This window comes from Pseudonaja textilis, chromosome 5 (assembly GCF_049901715.1).
Source record: "Pseudonaja textilis isolate UNSWEBS1 chromosome 5, rPseTex1.2, whole genome shotgun sequence".
Classification (NCBI taxonomy): Eukaryota; Metazoa; Chordata; class Lepidosauria; order Squamata; family Elapidae; genus Pseudonaja; species Pseudonaja textilis.
Window position 1 is genome coordinate 18,584,243 of NC_141994.1, and position 22,166 is coordinate 18,606,408.

General features: G+C 44.2%; 1 protein-coding gene across 6 annotated transcripts in view; it reads left to right on the forward strand.

The window, feature by feature from the left end:
* The first annotated feature begins 1,728 nt into the window (after nt 1-1,728).
* PPARA (peroxisome proliferator activated receptor alpha) overlaps nt 1,729-22,166 on the forward strand; it is a 45,574-nt gene continuing 25,136 nt past the window's right edge. For 2 of the 6 annotated variants that reach the window (XM_026702400.2, XM_087934221.1), the window contains exons 1-2: nt 1,729-1,888; nt 9,407-9,530. The gene's annotated coding sequence lies outside the window, so the exon portion shown is untranslated. Of the gene's footprint in view, nt 1,889-3,184; nt 3,619-9,406; nt 9,531-22,166 lie in introns of those variants that run through there. The other 4 variants (XM_087934219.1, XM_087934222.1, XM_087934223.1 and 1 more) reach the window with 3 other exon arrangements.

The window sequence follows — 22,166 nt, forward strand, 5'->3', positions numbered from 1 at the left end:
GGTGTGGATGGCTTGAAGATGTTTGTATTTGCAAGGGATCACGTCAGCCAGCCATGCTTTTGTGGTGACACAAAGTCTGCCCAGTGACCAGGACTCCATGCTCAGAGTCCCTTAAGGAAAGGAGCTTAAAGGACTAACTATCCTTATGGTTCATTTCTGGTGAAATCATTGCTAGGAATATTCTGGGTGTGTGGGTCTCTTAAGAAGGGGACAGTGTTGTTAGGAAAGGTGTGACAAGACAACCAAAAGTAAAGCAACTGAGGATTTAGGCCAGTCTGGTCTAGTGGTTAAGGCAAGGGTCTCCAAACTTGGCCACTTTTAAGACTTGTGGACTTCAATTCCCATAATTCCTCAGCCAGCCAGGTTGCCTGGGGAATTATGGGAGTTGAAGTCTACACCGCTTAAAGTGGCCAAGTTCGGAGACTTCTGGGTTAAGGCACCAGGTTATTAACTGGGAGGCAATGAGTTCTAGTTCCACCTCAGCCAAATAAACAGGCTGGGTGACCTTGGACCAGTCTCTCTTTCTCAACCCAACTCAGAAGATTATTGCTGTGGGGGAAATAGAAGGAAGGAGCATTAGCTGTGTTCGCTGCCTTGAGTTCTGTATAAAAATAATAATAAAGCAGGATACAAATAAAATAAAAATCAAGGAGGAATATATAAAAGTGTACATGGCACAAAGATGGTACCAGTAAGCAGAGTGAAGATGAGATTAGGACATCAGATCATCCCTTGACAGAGTCAGGGTCAACACAGGTAAATACATTTACACTCAGCCTTAAAGTTAACTTCTAGGATTTGGTGCCAGCAATTGTGATTGTGGCAGCCAGCTGGGTGGTGTTGTGTCTGGAGGAGGCACAGAGCCTTAGTTGTGAGACCCAGACACGGTCACTTCCAACTCATGAGCTATTAACAAGTGCAGTAACAACTGTGGCAAGAAATATCGTAAAAATGGGATAAAACTCCATTAACAAATATCTCACCTACAAAAATAAGTTTTGGGTTCAATTGTGGCCGTTGGGTGTGCACTACTTGTAATAAATCAGCCAGCCCACTTCTTTTTACTCTTTACCTCCAGGGCATAGAAGAGGAAAGATGCAGGAGCGAGGTATAAAGGAAAGAGAAGGAAAAGGCAAGAAGGAAAATAAGAGAGAAAAATAAACGTGGCGCAGGGGTTAAAGTGCAGTACTGCAGGCTATTTCTGCTGCCTGCTGCCTGCCTGAAGTTCAGCAGTTCGAATCCCACCAGGCTCAAGGTCGACTCCGCCTTCCATCCTTCCAAGGTGAGTAAAATGAGGACCCAGATTGTTGGGGGCAAATAGGCCGACTCTGAAAACCGCTTAGAAAAGGCTGTAAAAGCACTGTGAAGCGGTATATAAGTCTAAGGGCTATTGCTATTGCTTTGGACATAAATAGAAGGAGCCACCCCGTTTACACACACGGCACGCCAGTTTGAACGCCGCATCGATGGAACGATCTCCGTGCAAAACTCCGCGCGCCACAGGCAAAATTTCCCCTTGCATGGAGCGCGCGTGCGCACTGTGCAGAGACGCCGCATCCTCTACAGATTCCGTCCCGGGTCTTCCCCAGAGCAATCCGCTTCCCCCCCCCCCTCTCTCTCTCTCTCTCTCTCTCTCACCGAGATTAGTGGGCGGGGCCGGGCGTGTGTGAGTGCGTGCTGCGTGCTGCCGTCTGCGAGTTGCGTGCCACGGGGGAGGGCGGGCGGCGCAGGGGAGGGGAGGGGGCGCGCGCGCGCGGCTTAGTGCTGCTGCTGCTGCCGCCGCTGCTGCCGGCGGCGACCTCACTTCCGGACCTGTCGCGCGACGGGAACGCGCGGAGGGGCCGGGGCGCTGTCGGGTCGGCTAGACGGAACCTCCGCTGGGACAAGGGTACGTGTGAACGCGCGTCGGATCGAGGGAGGGAGGGAGGAGAGGCAGGCGGCGGGGGCTGACGGCGCTCCCCCCACCCCCGCACCTTCAGCGGTGCTCCGTTTTCTCGCCGTGCGGGTCAGGCTGCACCTGTTGCCCTGCTGCCTGCCAAGGCGGGCGCGAGTAGATAGCCTCGGGTAACCTGAAAAGGAAGAGGAGAGAAAAGAGGAAAAGAAAGAAAAGAAGAAAGAAGAGGAAGGGGGGGAGAGAATAGGAAAGAAAAGTAAGGAGAGGAGGAGGAGGAAGAAGAAGGGAAAGAGAAAAAGAGGGAAAAGAAGACGAAGAAAAAGAAGAAAGGAGAAAAAGGAAGAGCGTCACTTCTGGGGAATTCCCAACGGAGGGAGGCATTGGGAAGATTTAACCTTGGGAGGGAGAGGATGCCTCGCAGGTCAAGCCAGACATGGAAAAAGACATGGAAAAAAAACATTGGAAGAAGTTTCCTAAGAGAGAGACAATTTTGGATCCAGGGAGCCAGCCGGGGAGGGTTTGGATGTACTCATGGGGACCTCTTCTGACTCTGATTTGGGCTCCGCCAGGCGGGACCTGCTAGATTCTGTGACTCTCACTGGGATTTGAGGGGGGTGGAATTGTAGGAAGAGAACCGATGGGGGCTTTGGGTGTCATTTTATCTTTGAATAAAACCTGCAAGTTGGAAAAGAAAGGACCAGACTCCTGCCGCTTAATACAGCGGGTGAAGGGAAAAAACTAAAAAGTGCCTCTTTCCAAAATGAACATTAAATCCATGTTACCATCAGTGGGGTTTTTATTTTTTTGTTTTCCAACCCTCCACTTTTCTTCCTTTGTGGGCTAAATACAGAGGGATGTGTCCCCCCCCCCAATTTATTTCCCCCACTGCTTGCAGCTCATCATACATTTGCGGCACAGCCTCAGGATCAGGAAATAAAGGAGGATTTAAAAGCATCCCAGTCCAAGGATGCACGTCACAGAGTATGGTTTATCCTCATGTATGGTTGCGGACATGAAAAATGCTCAGGCCTGCTCACAGATTTTAGGAGAACTGTGGGACCTCTCAGGCCCCATAGTTCTCCTAAAATCTGTGAACAGATTTATCTAAGACTTAGATGGGCTGGGAACTGTTTTGTGGTCAGAGAGAAGAGAGGGATCTGTTTGTGAATCCAAAGTTTGCTTAGAGATTATGTTTATGGATTAAGCGCCCTGTTTGCCACAGGTTTGGACTTTGGACGAGGCGGTATCTTTGTACTTCCCAGCCAAAGTCCAGCTAAAGAAATTACCTTTAAATTAGTTGGGAAAGGAGGTTGAGGAGCCGTATCCAGTGTGTGTGTGTGTGTGTGTAGGAAACGCACAAGTTCTTATAGGAGCATGAGATTTCTTTCATCCTGGCAGCAATGTTAAGACTAAGAACTTCCTTGGCCACATATGGGAGTCACGTGCCCGTGGAAGGAGGTGGATTTTTCCCTCTGGCCAGTGGAGTAAAGGTGTTCTCCTTGAGGTAGTTATTGGCCCTGGCAGGCAGAACCAACCCCAACTCGCTGAGTTTTTCTGCTATCAGCCTCAGGGTGTGACTGTTACTTTTTATAAGGGGAAAAAAAAATAAAACTTCTTTATCCAAGTCACTTTTACTCTTTTAACCCTGATCACCTGCTCAGATATTTTTTCTGGGACGGTCTAAAAGTCGTTGGAAGGATAGGAAGAGTGCATTATAGAGACCGGTAAGTGTTTTGAAAACGGCATAACTTCACGACACAAACGGAGGTGTGTTTCTTGTCATTGTTGCATCCCTTGACTATTATTTTATTCAGCGGTGTTGGAGATGGTTGCTGATGGAAGCTCTCTGCTGTCACAAATTACTTTGCCAGAAACTATCTGCTGAGCCAAGACACGGACACTGATTAATTAAATTTAGTTTTACCCTTCGTTTGTTTGCATGTCAAGAGTTATACATTTCTGGACTGTGACAAATGCAGTAACGAAAGGATGAATGGTGTATAAGGTTTCCTTTTTGAGTTCATTCAAGGTTTTTTATTATTAAGGATCCTCTGCTTGCTTGCTTTGCTTTCAAACATTGATTATTTGTTTCTCTTGTACCCTTATACGGTTTTTCAGAATTCTTCTTTGGAAAAATAATGGGTGTGGATGCAAAGCAGTGATTATGTTGTACCTTAGGTTTCATAATATCTGGTTGAATAACATCTGTCTTATTACCTGCTTGGGATCATAGATTCCTTCTTTGTTTTGTTGTTATTTTCCCGTCCAATTTGTCAATCCTTGCCACCCTCTGGCAGAAAGCATTTCATTGGTGCCAAAATGATGGAGTCTCTTGATGTAATTCCAGATTACAAACATTGTTGTAAACCTTATTTTATTGATTGGTCCTTTAACACACTATTTAAATGAGTTATTAAGAAAACTAGAGCAAGAAATAGCCAAAAAACGTAAGCCAGCTAGCATTTCAGATGTTTTCTTTGTACCTAAAAAGACTTCGTTTTAGTGCAGTCTAGCTTTTATTTACTAATTTAGAACCTTGTATTTCTAGCAGCTTTGCTCCTTTTATGCTGAAGCTTCTCTGTCTTTTCTCTTTTAGGGTGGGTGATTGAGTGGATTTAATCAGACAATTGTTTACTTACTGCTCTCGTGTATTGAGCATTTTATGAAGTATTGTGATATACGGAAATGAAATGCTTCTTTAAGAGTTCACATGGCAGCATGTATTCTTTGGCTAGACCAGCAGACATCTTGTTTTATATGATTTTATTTTAAGGTACTTTTAGCCTTTTAAATTTTTTTATCCCATCTTTATTACTTTATAAGTAACTTGAGGCAGCAAACATATATATTAACTCCTTCCTTCCTTCTATTTTCCCCATAGCAACAGCCCTCTGCAATAGGTTGGGTTGAGAGAGAATGACCCATCCAAAGTCATCCAGTTGGCTTTCAGTGAAAGCAGGATTAGAACTCACCGTCCTAGGCTTCTAGACCTGCACTTTCACCACTAAGATACCCTTTGATTTATGACTTCAATGGAGTCCGGAATTTCTGTTGCATTGTCATGACGATTATAAGTCGAGGCATTCACCTGACCAATCCAAATTCATTACCTTTTTTGGACAGTCATTAAATAAACACAGTGGCCATTAAGCAAATACCTCTGTTGTTAAGTGAAGCCATGGTCCAGGATGTAAATACCAGTTTCTGGCCAAAAAAAAGCTGTAAATCACAGCCATTTGCAAGCAACTGTAAATCCAAGATAATTGCTGGCTGTCCAAAATGTGACTTGGGGAGTGGGCAGCTATCAGTACTTTAAATCCAGGTTGTAAGTACCATTTGGGGGTCCAACTTCAAACAGTTGCTAAGCAACCAGTTGTAAGTCAAAGACTGCCTACGTACCAAACTGATTCATAGGATAGATAGTAATTCTCTCTCTCTCTCTCTCTCTCTCTCTCTCTCTCTCTCTCTGTGTGTGTGTGCATGCGTATAGATAGATGGATAGATATAGATTAGATAGATAGATAGATAGATAGATAGATAGATAGATAGATAATAGATAGATAGATAGATAGATAGATAGATAGATAGATAGATAGATAATGGAGAAGTAAAAGAGCAATAAGGTAGAAGCTGTGACATAGCATAGAATACTTTTTTTATTGGCCAAGTGTGATTGGACAAACAAGGAATTTGTCTTGGTGTAAATACTCTCAGTATACATAAAATAAAAGATACATTCATCAGGAGTCGAGAATCATAAGGTACGACACTTAATGATAGTGATAGGGTACAATAAGCAATCAATCATACTAGGAAACAGTCAACATAAATTGTAAGTATACAAGTGACATTTCTCCTGTAGATTAACTCAATTGATATTTTTCTCCTCAACTTCTAGTAGAAGGACAGTGCAGGTAGTCCTCGACTTACAACAGTTCGCTTAGTTCAAAGTTACAAGGGCACTGAAAAAAGTGACATGACCATTTTTCACACTTATGACCGTTGCAGCATCCCATCATGGTCATGGGATTTGCATTTGGATGCTTGGCGACTGACTCACAATTATGACGGTTGCAATGTCCCGTGGGTTATCCCCTTTCACGACCTTCTGACAAGCAAAGTCAATGGGGAAGCCAGACTCACTTAACAACCGGGTTACTAATTTGAGAACTGCAGAGATTCACTTAACAACGGTGGCAAGGAAGGTCACGATTCACAAAAGGTCACAAACATGGGGCAAAATTGACTTAAGAAATGTCCGACTTTGCAATGTAAATTTTGGGCTTCATTTTAGTCGTAAGTCAAGGACTACCTGTATAAGGCAAATCCTGGCAAAGGTGTGGGGGGGGTGTTTCGAGCTTTTTAATTTTTTGTACGTCGAGGCATTCTGTCATTCTGTTGCTTGCAATGACTATAGAGTCATTCTAACTTAAAGATATGCCTTCGTTAATATTTGTTATCGCTTGCTTGGTGTTACAGTGGAGACCTAGGAAATTGAAAGGATTTGGTCACAAACTGGAAGCAAAGGAACTAAAGTATTACATAGTTAAGTAGATACTCAAGATTATAATTAAGTAGAGCTAAGAGCTCCCACAAAAAGAATAATTTATTTACCTATAAAGATACAGGATCTCTTTGCATGAATTCATCTTTGGAAATGCAGACTGGTTCACTCCTTGTGCTAAATATGTGCTGACTGAGCCAGCTGTGGCTGGATTCACATGTTGTTCTAGGCTACACTGATGATTTACAATTCAGTATTTAAGTCCAAACCCAACAAATTGCTGTATCAGTATGCATAGGAATGTGGTAATGGTTACTTCAGCTTTTGATCTGTAAACTAGGTTTCTTCATAGAGCTAAGCTACGATGCAGTTTGCATGCTGCATGAATCCAGTTAGAAAACCATTGTTTATGGCGTGGCAGGTTACTCAAATTCATCAGGTTTGGACTAGTTTATTTGCTTGTTCAACTTCTTGGCCACCCACTCACCAAGCTACGCCTCATGGAAGGCATCACCTAAGAAGACAACCAGTAGCCAGGCCTTCCTCAGCACTGCATAAATAAGACTTGTATGAGGATGCCACCTTCAAAAATCAGTCTTAACATCTAGCCAGGTCTTGTTTTCATTCTGCAACCACTCCCATTCTCACTCCCTGGATAATTACTCTGGTCTTGCCGCCTCCGTTGGCTGCGAATGGGTGTTTTGGTTTGGCTTGGGAGCAATACTAACTATAATTGGAGCAGCGAGATGACATGTCCAAATTGGAGCTTCCTTCATGATTGTTCATGTCAGAAGAAGTCTCATTGGTTCAGTTTCTGTGAGCCAAATTGTGTTATCGTGTAGTACGTGTTGCTACTGGTACTGAGAGAGCCAGAAATCAGAGTCCTGGGCCCATTAGAAAGCTCCTTTATCCAGTTATGGTGGTCTACAAATACAGGCAGGCCTTGACTTATGATCATAATAGAGCCCAACATTTCTGTTGCTAAGTGAAACATTTGTGAAGCGAGTTTTCCCCATTTGATGCCCTTTCTTGCCACATTTGTTAAGTGAATCACTGCAGTTGTTTAGTTAGTAACATGGTTCTTAAGTGAATCTGGCTTCCCCATTAACTTGGCTTATAAGAAGGTTGACTAAAAGGTGATCAGATATGTCATGCCCCTGTCGGAGTCTGAATCTGAGGAGGAAGACAAACAGCTGACAGGGAGAGTGGGAGTGTGGCTCCGTTGGTTGCGGAGGAAACTGGGGAAGGGCAAAGTCCGGCTGGGCAGAGTAGGGAAGAGGTAGAACAAGGGAGAGGGAATTCAGAGGAAGACCCAGGCCCACCCCCTCTTCATCCTAGGGCATGCAGGGAGGAACAGAGAAGGGAGCAACGTGGGTTGCCTGGCTTACAGGGGAGGAAAGGGCCCTGATTCCCTTCATTAGCCACACCTGGGAATGAGAGTTTAAAAGAAATGCATGCTGAGTGCGGCAGCTGCTGGGAGCAAACGTGAGTTTATCTTATGTTGACTTTAGTTATCTGTGTTCCTGGCATCTGTGTTGAGTTATTGCCGTGCCTTCACTGCCTGGAATTCTTGCTCCTGCCCTGCCGGACTAATTACCTCATTTTGCCTTGATTGGATTTATAGTTACAGTTTTTGTTGACCACATTTTGGACTTGATTCTCTGCAGCCAAAGGCTGTTCCTGGGAGAGTTTTACTCCAGCCAGAAAGTAACCAGGACACTGGGGGACAAAGTTGGAGCTAATAAAGGGGCTCCTACTGATTATCTGTGTTGCCTTTGTGCCACGCCCCGGGTTATCACAAGATGACTCAGGGACACTGCAACCGTCATAAATATGAATCGGTTCCAGGAGTTCTGAATTTTGATCGCATGACCTTGGCGATGCTGTGACGGACATAAGCATTGAAAAAACAGTCACGAGTCACTTTTTAGAAAAATACCATTGTAACTTTGAGCGGACATTAAATGAACTGTTGTAAGTCGAGAACTACCTGTAATTTTTTTTTTCTTACCATGGAAGTAAAGCTAACCTGCATGTCAGGGAGCCCATGGAACAGATAACAAATATTGTTCAGAAATTTCTAATGCCCCTCCCTTTAAAGGGAATTCAAAAGAAGAGAGCCATTATGTAGAATAGGGGGTCCCCAACACCCGAGCGAAGAGCTGTACGGACCGGGCCGTACAAGTGGTGGGGCAAGTGTGTGCACACAGGTTCACCCGCACAAGTGGCGAGTGAACATGAGTGTGCACACTGCCCCTTTGGCACGAGGGACGGGCGCACCTGCTTGCTTGCAAAAGTCCATTTGTGCGAGCGGCAGGCACCCACCCACTCGTGCAAATGGAGCTGTGTGCTCGAACACACGTGGCTGCTTGCTCACACAGAACCATCCCCTCTCCCCTCCCCGCAACCCTCCCCCCTCGGCCCGACCTCTGATGTAGAACATTTCTAAAACTGGAAAGAAGAAGGATAACTAAAACTGACTTCAAACGAAGGGTGTCAGTTTGAGAGGGGAGCTGTTGAAACAGATGTCCTCTGGGTTCCTCAGAGGTATTCCCTATTCCAAGATCATCCTTAGACACCCTCCCAGATTGCTAGCTCACTGGGAGACTTTCAAGGAACAGAAAGAGAAATGTGATAGGATAACATTCAGGCTTTATTTCATTAAGTTTTATATCTATTTAAAGGCGAGATTGGTATTTATAGCAGTGATGACTTAGTTAAAACTACAGCACACCCACATATCCTCATTTGAAAGTCACCAAAAGCTTTGAACTCTCTCTGATTTGACACATTTATGCAGAAGCTTTGGAAAAATGAGCAGCGGTGAATTTGTTCTTGATGTCTACTGTCTAATTGAATATAAAGACAAGCAATCTATCTACTACTAATGAGTACATTTTTTGGGGGGGGTTGCTAGTTTTTTCCTTTCTTTCTTGGAACAGTCCAATTCCAGTTGCATTTGTGCAACTTGACCACATTTGAACTCTGTTATTTTTATTCTTTTTAAGGTGGAAACAGCAGCAGACCAGAATTCATGGTGAATCAGTCAGCAAGAAGCAAACGCATTATGGCAGAGAAACATAAAGGGGACATGTTTTCTACTTCTAGTTTTCCAAAAACCTGTCAGAAATGGTAGGTACAATTTGTAATTGACATGTTCTAGGAATTTCCCAGTCTTGAGTGTCCAAAATAAGGATAGTCATAAAGTACTGCTTCGTTTGGTTAACCTAACAAGAATAAAAAAACGTGAAGTGCACACATCAGCAACACGCTTTCAGAGTGAAGTTTGATCCTTACATTTCAGAAATTGCTGGCTGCCTCTATACTTTGAAAGCTGAATATTACATGTTATTTGAAGGGCCTGTTTGCTTTGGTTTTAACAAAAAACAGAACAAAAAAAAAACAATTGCTGAAGTGCGCCTCTGAGATCTTTTCCCAGAGTTGACTCAATTATCATTTATATTTTTAGAGTGAGAAGGACAATCTGGGTCAGTAGGCATTGCCTCTTCATGATGGAAATGTTAATTACAAGAGTAAAGAAGGAACGTGTGTGAAGTTCCCTTCCTGAGCCAAAACTGTGTGATTCAGAAAAGGAACATTTCTGAGCATTGTAGAACACTGTCTGGGAAACACAAACCTGTTTCTAGTTCAGAAAATTTATTTCTGGATGTTGCCTGTTCTGGAGGAAGCTCAGCATGGCTTCAGGAGGAGAAAATAACTTTCTGGAGTTCTTCAAAACCTTCCTAAATCTGTGAGTTTTTTGCCACATATCTGGTTATAGAGAAGTATTATTCCTCTGATTTAAAATTTTCATGGTTCTCACTGACATTGCATTCCCCGGCTGCACATAGCTGGGCTGTGAATCAAGTCATTTGTGTAGTACTCTTGGTTTAAAATATCCTGTGATTTACTTTTAAAAGTCTTGAATAGGGTGGTCTTGGCATGTAAATTGGGATATGGCATGACCTTCTGGTCTCCCGCTAACTCTGAATTAGACTACTTCAGGGAAGGAACAACACGGCAGGGACTGAAAATGTTTGGCTCAAATTGTAAATGACCAGGAACTGGTTTTTCTCCGCCTCATCTAAAGGTGTCCACAGACTCCATCCATTTGCCCCAGAGGTCTTTTGCGACGAGAAACTGGGTCCTTGCGTTGCTATAAACCATGGGCATCCTATTCGTTTCATCTTAGCAAGTTGTGGTTTCAAATCATGGCTTACGGCTTAGCATTTTGTGCAAAGATAAACATCAGGGAACTAAGGCTATTCAAAGTATGGCCGTATCAGAGAGTGATAAGGAGAGAATGGTGTCCTTGGAGGCCTTCTGTAACAGGGGTCTTCAAACTTGACAGCTTTAAGACTTGTGGACTCCCAGAATTCCTCCTCCAGTCATGTTAGCTCAGGAATTCTGGGAGTTGAAGTCCACAAGCCCTAAACCTGCCAAGTTTGAGGACCTTTGTTCTATAGCGTTGACAACGGCATCTGTCTGGACATCTGGAACGATGGTGGTTTGGGGACATGATACCATTGCTTTCTGAGTGGGCCTTTCTAGTGGGTGTATGCAGAGAGGACCTGCTATACCTGTGTTTGCTCCAGTGTATGATGAATTTTTGGAAATCTTCCAGGACTCTCAGTCCCTGCTCGAGCAAAAGGTGTTAATCATGGCTTGTGGGGGTGAGGCAGGGGTGTGTGTGTGTTGCCCAACTCTGGCTGGTGTGCCAGTTGCATATCATTTCACACTAAGGTGCCGCAACAACAATGACTCATCCTCAACAATGTATGGATAGACCACTGGTACTAAACATTGCAAGTTGACTTGCCCTTGATGATTTAGAAGCTTCAGGTGGTACTAAATATAATGGTTTAGCTGCTAACTGGGGGATGTTCAGCATTTTTATTCAGCATTGTTATTCCTATGGGGCAATTGTTGCATTAGTTACTATGGCTTGATTCTGGGTCTGAACCAAAGGGCTGGTTATTATCATTAAAGCCTTACGTGGCTTTGCAGCCAGCTGACTGTGGGCCTGTCCCACTCAATTTCGTTCTGTCCCATGCAATTACTGAAGGAAGGTATGATGATGGCCTCTATCCCACGAGACTTAAGGGAGTGGGAGCCCAGCAACACACTTTCTCAGTAGCTGCTCCAACTCCTTGGAACATGCCGCCACACAAGATAAGGAATGTCTCAACCTCCTGGCCTTTATTAAGACTTTTAACAAGTCTATTGTGGACCTCGACGATCCAAGGACTACAGAGAGAGAGAGAGAGAGAGAGAGAGAGTGAGAGTGTATTCTGCAATCGGTAGGAAAACAGGGTGGGGGATTTGTCTGCAGACTTCTTTGGGGATTTTCCCAGGGTCTCCGTCTGCAGATCAATCGTTTTTTTATTTGGGATCGCAGGATACCATTTCCAGCTGTGTTTTCAGGGGGAGAAGAGAGAGACTTTTGGATTCATGCAAGGAAAACAGCAGAAGCATCAGAAGTCTTTCTTTCTCTCCTGGCAGAGTTTGGGGGAGAGAAAGACTTTTCCTGCTTTCCTTGCGTGCAGCCAAAAGCAGAAGAAGAAAGAAGCAGAAAGAAGCAGCCCAGTGGCCAGGCAAGGCATATGGGGCGAGTGGGGCAAGTTTCCTCCCTCCACGCTTTCCCCTCTCCCCTCCCTACCTCGTGTTGTTCGCAATGCAAGTGACACAAGCCTCGTGTTCCCGCACAGCCTGCATTAATTGCTTTGGAGGGTGCTTGCAGGGGGACATTTCTCTGCGGACCACAAACATTTTCTTGCAGACCACCAGTGGTCCCCGGCCCACTGGTTGGCAACCACCGATCTACTCCAACTCCCTACCCAAGCAGGAAACCCTATACCACTTTCAGACAAGTGGCTGTCCAGTCTTGTCTTGATTCCTTTTTGAAACGAAGCATATTAAGTAACATCTCATGAGTTGTACAATATTAAATTACTGGTTCCAAGCCCTACGCACCAGATCGATGTGACCCACGCATCCTATTGGCTCACCAATGGCTTCCTTCTCCTAAAGGCCCGGGAAAAGACATTTTTCCCAGGAGTGAAAATTTTGCCAGCCAATGATTAAAATCACTGTCTTTTTGTCCGCCAGAGGTGCTAAGGCTCACAAATGTTGTGTTTTCTGAGGCAGAAACCGCACAATATTACTGTTAACAGTTCAGGGTCTGCCTTGAGTAATGCCTGCTAGAATGTTGATGATGGGCTGTAAATATTGGTGTGGTTGATTTCACCACGATCCATAAATCCATATTTTTATTGTATATTGCTCTAATGTTTTTATGGCAGAGGGCTATTACCCTTTATAAACAAGGATAAAAGATTTCCTCAGGTGTCTCTTAAGTAGGTGGTTTCTTGCTTCAGCCTGCAGCAGACTTCATGCTTGCAGATGTGTCGAAAGAAATAGGAGAAAGCCAGCGAAAGGGACAGAGTCCCATTTTTCTCTTCAACCAAGAGGAATTTGTTCTCATTTAGGTTCTTCTAGAAACAGACATCAGTTCCACGCTGGCTTTTCAACTTGTAAATAATTGTGGTCTGTTTGTATTTTGTAATGAATCATGCGGGGAGCCTGCAGCTGTGGGGAGATACAGAAGGCACAGAAGGGAGAAGGTTAGCTGTAGATGGAGGGGCTGCCTTGGCATTCCCTTCAAGGAGAGGGGAGGGCAGCCGAGAGGCCCAGGAGATTCCCCAGGCGGGAATAGTCACTGGTCCTGAACGATCCTTGTGCCTACAAGACGTTGGTTGTGCAGGGTGGATGTAGGGTCTCCTGCTCGGATACGGCATTGGACTAGAAAACCCTTCCAACTCTATTATTATCTACATATATAAAAGCGAAAGACCACTCATGCATCATCACAAAATCTCCAGAACCATAAAGCCTACAGACTTGAAATTTGGCGCTTATGTTCCTCTTGGCTTCTAGGTGCTCACTAAGAAAGGATTTTTCGAAAAGACCAACAGAGCATTAATATTTTGTAAATTATTATTATTAACACGCAATGATGCTAAGGAGTTCTACTCCCGCCTTCCCACCTGAAAAGAAATCTGTTCCAAATGCAAAACACAAGCAGAGGAGAGGAGTTTCCGTTTCAGTTTCACAGCACCAAGCAGCTTAAGTACAGAACAGTTGAGCTAAGCCATGCCCAGGCTCCTTGCTGTCTCCTTGCTCACACAGCAAATACTGTTTCAGTTTCCAAACAGCCCTCAACTCTCTCACACACTGACAGAACGATAGCCAGATGAGTACCAATGGATGCTGGTAGGCAGAGGCAGAATTCCACCCACCCTTATTTTCCTCCCCCCCAAACTAAGCCCAACCACATAGTTTCGTAGCGAAGCACGGGAATCGAGCTAGTGCTATAATAACTGAGGAAGGAACTCCCGAGAGCATCGTGGGGCCCACTTGGATATTATTCATGCAATCGTCCTGGCTGTGTTTGCAGAACTGGTTTCCTTCTTCTCTTCCATCCTTGGAAGAACCTCCCTTCTTCCGAGGATAATTTTCCAGTTTCCTCATCTGGCCCAACATCTTGGCAGTTCTTCGTGGTCTCACATCCAAGGTTTAACTGGGTCCAACCCACATCAGCCCCTGAAATCAGCCCAGTTGGCAGGCGGCCGCCTCTTGTTGACATGCCAATTAGGGCATGACACCCTCCCTCAGACTGTATACTCTACAAGACGTATATCTCCCACCCCCTCCAACGGGCCACCCAGTGAGAAATGCAGCTAAGGAGAGAACCTGATATGGGTATAAGATGCCTTAGTTTCTATTGCTGAAGTTATCCCTGTTTTAAAGAGAAAGGTGGTGGTGAGGAAACTGACAGCAGTCATTGTGCTTGACCTTAATATGTCTGTATTTCATTACCCTTCAGCCTCTTCGACACAGTTTGCTGGGAAGCAAGTTGTGTATATATTTCCCATTTCTCATTTTAACTTTCCTGAATGGGAATCATGGCTGGCAAGCATCCACCTGAATGGAAGGGAGGGTGGGCCTCTTTGGGGGAGGCGACAAAAATATAGGGCCACCAATTAAAAGTACGACTTTCATAAGCGGAGATAAAGTTTGAACTAGGCTAGTGTGGACATGGACAATGCCTGGGAATTGTGGCTGACAATTGTGGCTGACAAGCTGAAGTTCTTACAGGGCACCAGGTTGATCAAATAAGAAAGACGAAGTGATGTCCCAGAGAAGAGGCTTCATCAGCTCTAGGAAAGAATTGACACAATTCTGAGCCAGAAACATAGAGGAGGAGAGGAGAGAGGAGAGGAGAGGAGAGGAGAGGAAGAGAGAGGAGAGAGAGGAGAGGAGAAGAGAGAGGAGAGGAGAGGAGAGAGAGAGCAGAGTAGAGAGAGAGGAGAGGAGAGGAAGAGAGAGAGAGAGAGAGAGAGAGGAGAGGAGAGAGAGGAGAGGAGCGGAGAGGAAGAGAGAGGAGAGGAGAGGAGAGAGAGAGGAGAGGCGAGGAAGAGAGAGGAGAGAGAGGAGAGGAGAGGAGAGGAGAGAGAGGAGAGGAGAGAAGAGAGGAGAGGAGAGAGAGGAGAGGAGAGGAGAGGAGAGAGAGGAGAGGAGAGAGAGAGGAGAGAGAGGAGAGAGAGGAGAGGAGAGGAGAAGAGAATTCTTTTATTGTCCAAGTGTGATTGGACACACAAGGAATTTGTCTTGGTGCATGTGTTCTCCGGTGTACATAAAAAGAAAAGATACATTCGTCAAAAATCATAAGGGACATCACTTAATAATAGTCACAGGGTACAATAAGCAATCAAATCATATTAGGAAACAGTCAATATAAATCGTAAGGATACAAGCGACAAAGTTATAGGCTTTTGAGATCAGTTGCACTGCATATTTCCACAAATCAAATGTAGCATGGAAGTGATAAAAGCTTGGCCATTTCATACCAGATGCCATCCTGGAATCTCTGTTGTTTAGCTGGTGTTTTGATCCGATGGTCAAAAGTCCTAAATGAAAAGTGAATATTTAACTACTTGTCCAAGGGCAGCCGACTATCCCTCTTATTGGAACCTAAGATTAGATGGCTGGAAAACAACAGTCCGGGATGTCACAGGTCCTGCCTGGCCTGCGATTTGAACAGAGTTTAGTTAAAAATAAAAATAAAAATCAGACGCAGTACTTTTCAGTAAATGGTGAGGAAAGCTTGTTACCTCTTCTTGGATGTAGGCTGATAATACATAATGTGCTTTCTTTGATTTGGGGTTATTGCATTGTGAGAAACCAATAACTGGGCTTTCAAACCTAAATTTCTAGTTTAGTGTGATATTACACTAAATTACAGCTTTATTGGCAAAGCATGGCTAATCCGGTTTAGGACATGTGCCTTCTGACATGTTAATGTGGGTAGTAATGGTGTTCTGACCAAGGCTTATTGAGACACTAACAAACACATGTTAGTCCCCAAACCCCATTTTTCTTTATTTCAAAGGGTGTGAATTTTAGTCATTCACAGCCTGTAATGAGTCTCACAAAGTTTCTAAATGGTCCCATGGAAGTCTGCCAAAGTCCTTCAGGATAAGTCTGACAAGCACCCACCTTTATCTTCCTTGAAATGCTGCCAATGACTAAATTTCCAATTAGTTCTACGAGGCCAAATGGAGCACAAATTCAACACAGAGCTTTAGGTTTCAAACCGACCAGTACGAACACAGTTGCTTCCTGCAAAGGTTCCTGCACCTTTGCTCCTCCTTTATGTCTTACGGGAAGGCCAATCACCTCCAAGCCTTACTCCAGAGTCGCCCATTTTGTCTTAACTGTTCTTGCCTTCTAGCAGCTCTGTGCACACGCACACTGGGAACAGGCTCCCCTTATTCCTCTGCCTCGCTGCTGTCAGATTCTGGAGGCTCCGGAGTCAGCACACAACTCCCAGATGGTCCTGGCCCCATCTCTGTATTGGATGCAGGACTCGAGTCCTCCCCAGACTGGCCCATGTTCCTCCCCTCTGTCTGACTCTGCCGCCATCTCCTCAGGCTGCTGGCGGACCACAACAAATGCAGGAAAAAGAAGTGTCTACGTTCCTAAGTCATCCGCTCGTGTTAGGAATAAACTCGCTGCAACCTCACTTGAGGGTTTAAAACAATATTTTGGCTCATTTTGCCTCCACAGGGAGTCCTCGAGTTACAGCTACAATTGAGGCCAAAATTTCTGTTGTTAAGAGAGACATTTGTTAAGTGACTTTTGTCCCGCTTTACAACCTTTCTTGCCTCAGTTGTTAAGTGAACCACTGCGGTTGAGAAGTTAGTAACCTGGTTGTTAATCGAACCTGACTTCCCCATTAATTGTCAGAAGGCCGCAAAAGGGTATCATATAACCCACTGGACACAGCATCTGAGTCAGTTCCCAAGCGTCCGAATTTTGACCACGTGACCATGCTACAAAGGTTATAACTGTGAAAAATTGTCACTAATCGAACTGTTGTAAGTCAAGGACTACCTGTATAGCTTTGGAGTTGGCAAGCAGGTAGGAGATAATGGCTCAAGTGCTAGTTTGAATGTGTGCTAAATTGTGACTTATTCATAGGCTACATTAAAAGGAGCAGCCCTCGTACAAACATTTATGCTAGCCATGATTGTGGAGGGGATGCACTAACTTTGGCTCCTTTTCATCAAGTTTCAGGGCTTTATGCTCACAGCAAGTAATTTGAAGAAACACTGAATTAAAATGATTTGCCGAAGGATACCTCCTTTGTTAACAGCATACTGTTCTACTAAAACGCTTCCTCAGTTCTACCTGAATCACAAGCTAGAATGAGGCATCCTTCTCCCTCTCCTTCTGCCAGCAGCCACATTCACGGTATCTATATGTGCATTTCAAGGGGGGAAAAAAAAAACAGTTTTAAGCTTTTGAAACTGAAAATCGGCGTGAAGTTTCCTCAGAAAACCGTGTTTTCCTTCTTGTCAGCATTCAAGAAAAACGTAGCTTGCAAAATGGATGGAAACAAAACTACCATATCCAGTAAGCCAAACAGAAACGATAATGTACGTAGGGGGAAATTGTCATAGCACAAGCCAATGGCTTTTTGTATTCAAGGGCTTAGTTTATGTTTCTTTGGGTTTGTTTTAATTCCTTTTTCTCAAAATTAAAAATAGCCAATTAATAGCATTTAAGGGATCTCAGAGAACTTGTGATGCAGTGGAGAGAATAAGGGCGTAACAGGAACCCATTCCTACACAAGTCTTAATGTGCAATTTTGAATGTTGTTTGGTGCAAGCAGGCTTCTACTTGGTCTTAATCTGCTACAGGGAAACCCCCAAATAGGTAAAAGTCTGCCTGAAGAACCAGGATATGCAGTTAAAAATGTTCTCCAGATCCAGATGTGAATAGTCTTGGGCTTGACCTAGTTGAACGCTACTGGTCTAAATAGAATCTGTAGCAAAGAGGTAAAACAGAATTAATATACTTGATAGTATACCAAAATGTTTGTGTATTTTTCCTGGCTGCAATAAAGAAGTGCTTTGCCTGAAAATTTGGCCTGTTTGCTGTGGCACCTAACTTCGTGGATAAGATGTCAGGAAGTGAAAATAGGGAGCATCTCCTTGGCCATCAAGATACAGTAAATAAGACAAGACAAGGATTCTTGGAAGAAAAGGTCTCTCTTGAGATCCCTGAAAGCATTAAAATTCTAGAACCTTTTTCTTCCTGATTTGGAAGGATTTCATTCTGCCTTATTTCCTTACCAACAGTAAATTGGTTAAGGAAAGAAGGAAGGAAGGAAGGAAGGAAATATATCGTTCCAAACAGCTCTATCAATTTGAAGACTTAAAAATTGCTACATCAGATTTATTTATTTACAAGCTCAATACCTGTGCTTCGCTACGAAACGATGTGGTCTGTTGGGCTTAGTTTTGGGGGATGAAAATAAGGGGGGGGGGAATTCTGCCTCTGCCTACCAGCATCCATCGGTATTCATCTGACTAGCGTCCTGTCAGTGTGTGAGAGAGTTGAGGGCTGTTTGGAAAGTGAAACAGTATTTGCTGTGTGAGCAAGAAGGAGACAGCAAGGAGTGTGGGCGTGGCTTAGCTCAATTGTTCTGTACTAAAGCTGCTTGGTGCTCTAAAACTGAAACTCCTATCCTCTTCTTGTGTTTTGCATTTGGAACAGATCTCTTTTCAGATAAGGAGGGGGAGGAGAACTCCTTAGCATCAGAGCGTGTTAATAATAATATACGAAATACTAATGCTCTGATGGTCATTTCGAAAAATCCTTTCTTAGTGAGCACCTAGAAGCCAACAGGGACATATGTACCAAATTTCAAGTTTGTAGGCTTTACGGTTCTGGAGATTTTGTGATGATGCATGAGTGGTATTTCGCTTTTGTATTATATAGATAGATAGATTCCAGTATTCCTTCCTCCTCTTCCCATTTCCCCCATAACAGCAACCATGTGAGGTACGTTGGACTGGGAGAGGCCCAAAGCCACCCAGCCGGCATTCAGCAAAGGCAGGACTGGAATTTTCATCCTTCTGGTTTCTAGGCCATCAGCTTAACTGCGACGACACTAAACCGGCTTTCTTAAACTCTTCACAGTTAATTAACCTCCTTACAGTTCCATTCCCGTAGCTGTGGCCTTTATAAGAGATGTACAATTGTTCTCTTAGGCCTGGCAAAACTTCTGCTTGACTTCTGACATGCATTTTCTCATCAGCATTTATTCCCCATTCCCTGCAGTCATAAGCATCATTTCTGGGAACATTAAAAGGAGGTTTTTCCTGGCTGCAGAAAGAATGGTGGTCCCAATCATTTTGCAGTGTCCCTTCCCCTTTGGGCAGATGGACAGCTTTCCCCCCAGGATATTTCAATAAAATTATATCCACTCCAAAAGATTAATTATTGCTCCCTTCCCCCTAAATGCCAGTCAGTCAGTGGGTTGCTCTTGTCCTAGTTAGTTGGACTGAGTCTGTCAAAAAGGCTGACTAGCCTAGCTCCGCCCACTGTCGATAGCTCCTCCCAGCTTTTGACTCAGTCCTCAGCCAGGACGGACATAAGCTACTGCCTCTCCTTAGCTTTTTTCCAAAGGCAGCTTTACTTTATAGAGAAAAAAAGTAAAAATATTTCAAAAACTGCAGCTCTGACTCTCAGCTGTTTGTCAGAGCTGCAAAACAGCTGAGTTGCCCCAACAGTCTGGAACAGCCAGTAAAGGCCACAGGGCCGCTTTTCGGGCCTCTGCAGGGAAGAGGAGGCCACACAGCCATTTTATACTCTGGTTTTCATTCAGTACTGGAACCAAGAAGGCTTGGAGCAGTAACATCTGTATTGTTCTTGTGATAATTGTGAAGTCTCCCTGGACTCCTCTTGACTCAGTAAATGAAAATTACTTTTCATGGGCATTTCTACTGATTTGATCTCCTTTACTAATGAATGAGGCCTAATTGGTATGGGAGAGTCACATCGGGAGTATCCATGAGAGCCAGTTTGGTGTAGTGGTGAAGGCAACAGGCTAGAAACCAGGCGACTATGAATTCTAGTCCTGCCTCAGCCATGAAAGCCGGCTGGGTGACTTTGGGCCAGTCCCTTTCAGCCCAACCCATCGCACAGGATGGTTGTTCTTGTTTTGAGGAAAAGAGGAGGAAGGAGGGGTATGTTTGCTACCTTGAGTTATGAAAATAAATAACTCATAATAGGATATTGTTAATAATTAATATTAATAAATAATAAGATGGAATAAAAATAACAATAATTGATAGAATTTGGTTCCTTCCAAAGAGTTCACAACAGCATTGATGGAGAGGTATCTTTGGGGCTCGGTCTCCTCAGAAACTCCGGTGGGTAGGGGGAAAGCCATGAAGCAACAGGAGGATAATAATTAGGCGCTCTGGATAATGAGTGTTCAGAAATGACATCACATGTGTGGCATTGGCAATGCGGTGGGCTGTTCTGACAAGTCATATTTCTCAAATAATTACACCATTGGGACAAGGGTGGGATTCAACCGGCGTTACTACCAGTTTGGTGACTATGTTTTGCATGCGCGTTGCGCGCGCGTGTAGAAAACCATAAGCTGTGCCGCCTGGACAGCTGAGCAGCGCTGCGCGCAAGTGCGCAGCGTTTGAAAAGCCTATTTTTTTCCTGCTTTTGCAACTTCAGCTGTGCCGCGCAAAGCAGGAAATAAAGGACAGGTAAGAGCCTGGGCGGGCAGGTAGGCCAAACAGCAGCAAACACAGAACTGGTTCAGTGTCTGCCGCTCTTCAGAGCTACCGGTTCTTTAGAGCCGGGCAGAACTGGTAGCATCCCTCCCCTGCCCCGGGGGATAGCCAGTATCACAATCTCTACTGCAGGGGTCTTCACAATTGGCAGCTTTAAGACTTGTGGACTTCAACTCCCAGAATTCCTCCTCCTGTCACGGTAGCTCAGGAATTCTGGGAGTTGAAGTCCGCAAGTCTTAAAGCTACCCAATATGAAGACCTTTGGGCTACTGCAATTCCATGCATACATGCATATAGCAGGACATGAAAGCCAAAAACTACATTATGTTGAGCTCAGCTCCCAGTGACTTCGTGGTCTTGGAGCCCATCTAGTTTTCTCAGCAACAATGCAGAAAGTATTTGCCTTTTTTTTTTTATCCCTGCCATTTGTTTTTTTTTTTTGCGGGGGGGACCTGCCAGTCTAGCTTTCAACCTCGGGAGGTGCCTCCCTCTCCATCAGGAACAAATTTTGACCTTGCTTAATTTTGCCCCCCACCCCCCACCCCAAGGTCAGCTAAGGTGGTGCTGTCTGGCGTGATTTAGAAGAACATAACTGCCCTGTGCATTTTTAGCTTTGTTAATTAATCTGGAATTGTTCTGTGTATCTTGCTTGGGTTTCAGGTATTGTTTTCCGGTTCTGAAATGGGAGGGAATGGCTGTTAAATTTTCTGGCCTGCATGAATGCTGCATGTCACAGGATCTCAGTCTGACATTCCCGACTTTCCAAAACAGTTCTATGTACTCCGAGTCATACTCTGGCCTCTTTAAATAAATACAAGACAGGCTGACAGGGAAGGATTAGCTAAATCCTGGCAGGTTCTCACTTCACTCCCTTCTCACACCGAGTGCCCTTCGCTGTGGGCAGACGTTGTGTTTGAAGGTCTGCCTGTCATCAGTTGCTTTATAACAATCACTCATGATCATCTTATGACCCAACTAAAGAGGGGCTAAACTGGCATTCAGAGCCTCTCTTCATCTATTATTAACTGCTGCAAAAGGCTCAGTTTGGCAAGGGTAAATATTTTTATAGTAATTGATTTGCTTACATGCTTACTGCTTCCCTTCACTATCTTATTTTTAGAGGTGGTCCTTGACTTAAATCACAAGTGGGAGGCTGGAATTTTGGTCCTTAACTAGTGTGGTTGCTTAAGCAAGCTATCACCTGGCCAGATCCAATTTTACGATTATTATTTTTTTTACGGTAGTCATTAAGCGAATCACATGGTTAAGTGAATCCATCTTTCCCTATTGACTTTGCTTGTCGGAAACTAGCTGAGGAAGCTGGAAAGTGTGATCATATGACTGCAGGACATTGCAACTGGTCATATATGTGAGCTGGTTACCAAGCACCCAAATTGCAATCCCTTAACCTCACGAGCGGTGCAACCATCATTTGAGGACAGGTTCTAAGCCAACTGTTTTCAGTGCCATTGTAACTCCAAAGGTGAATGTTTGTAAATCAAGGCTTACTATACTTACTATACTTACTATACTTTCTCTTTTATAAACTACCCTCTTTCCCTGAAAATAAGACCCAACTGGAAAATAAGCCCTAGCATGATTT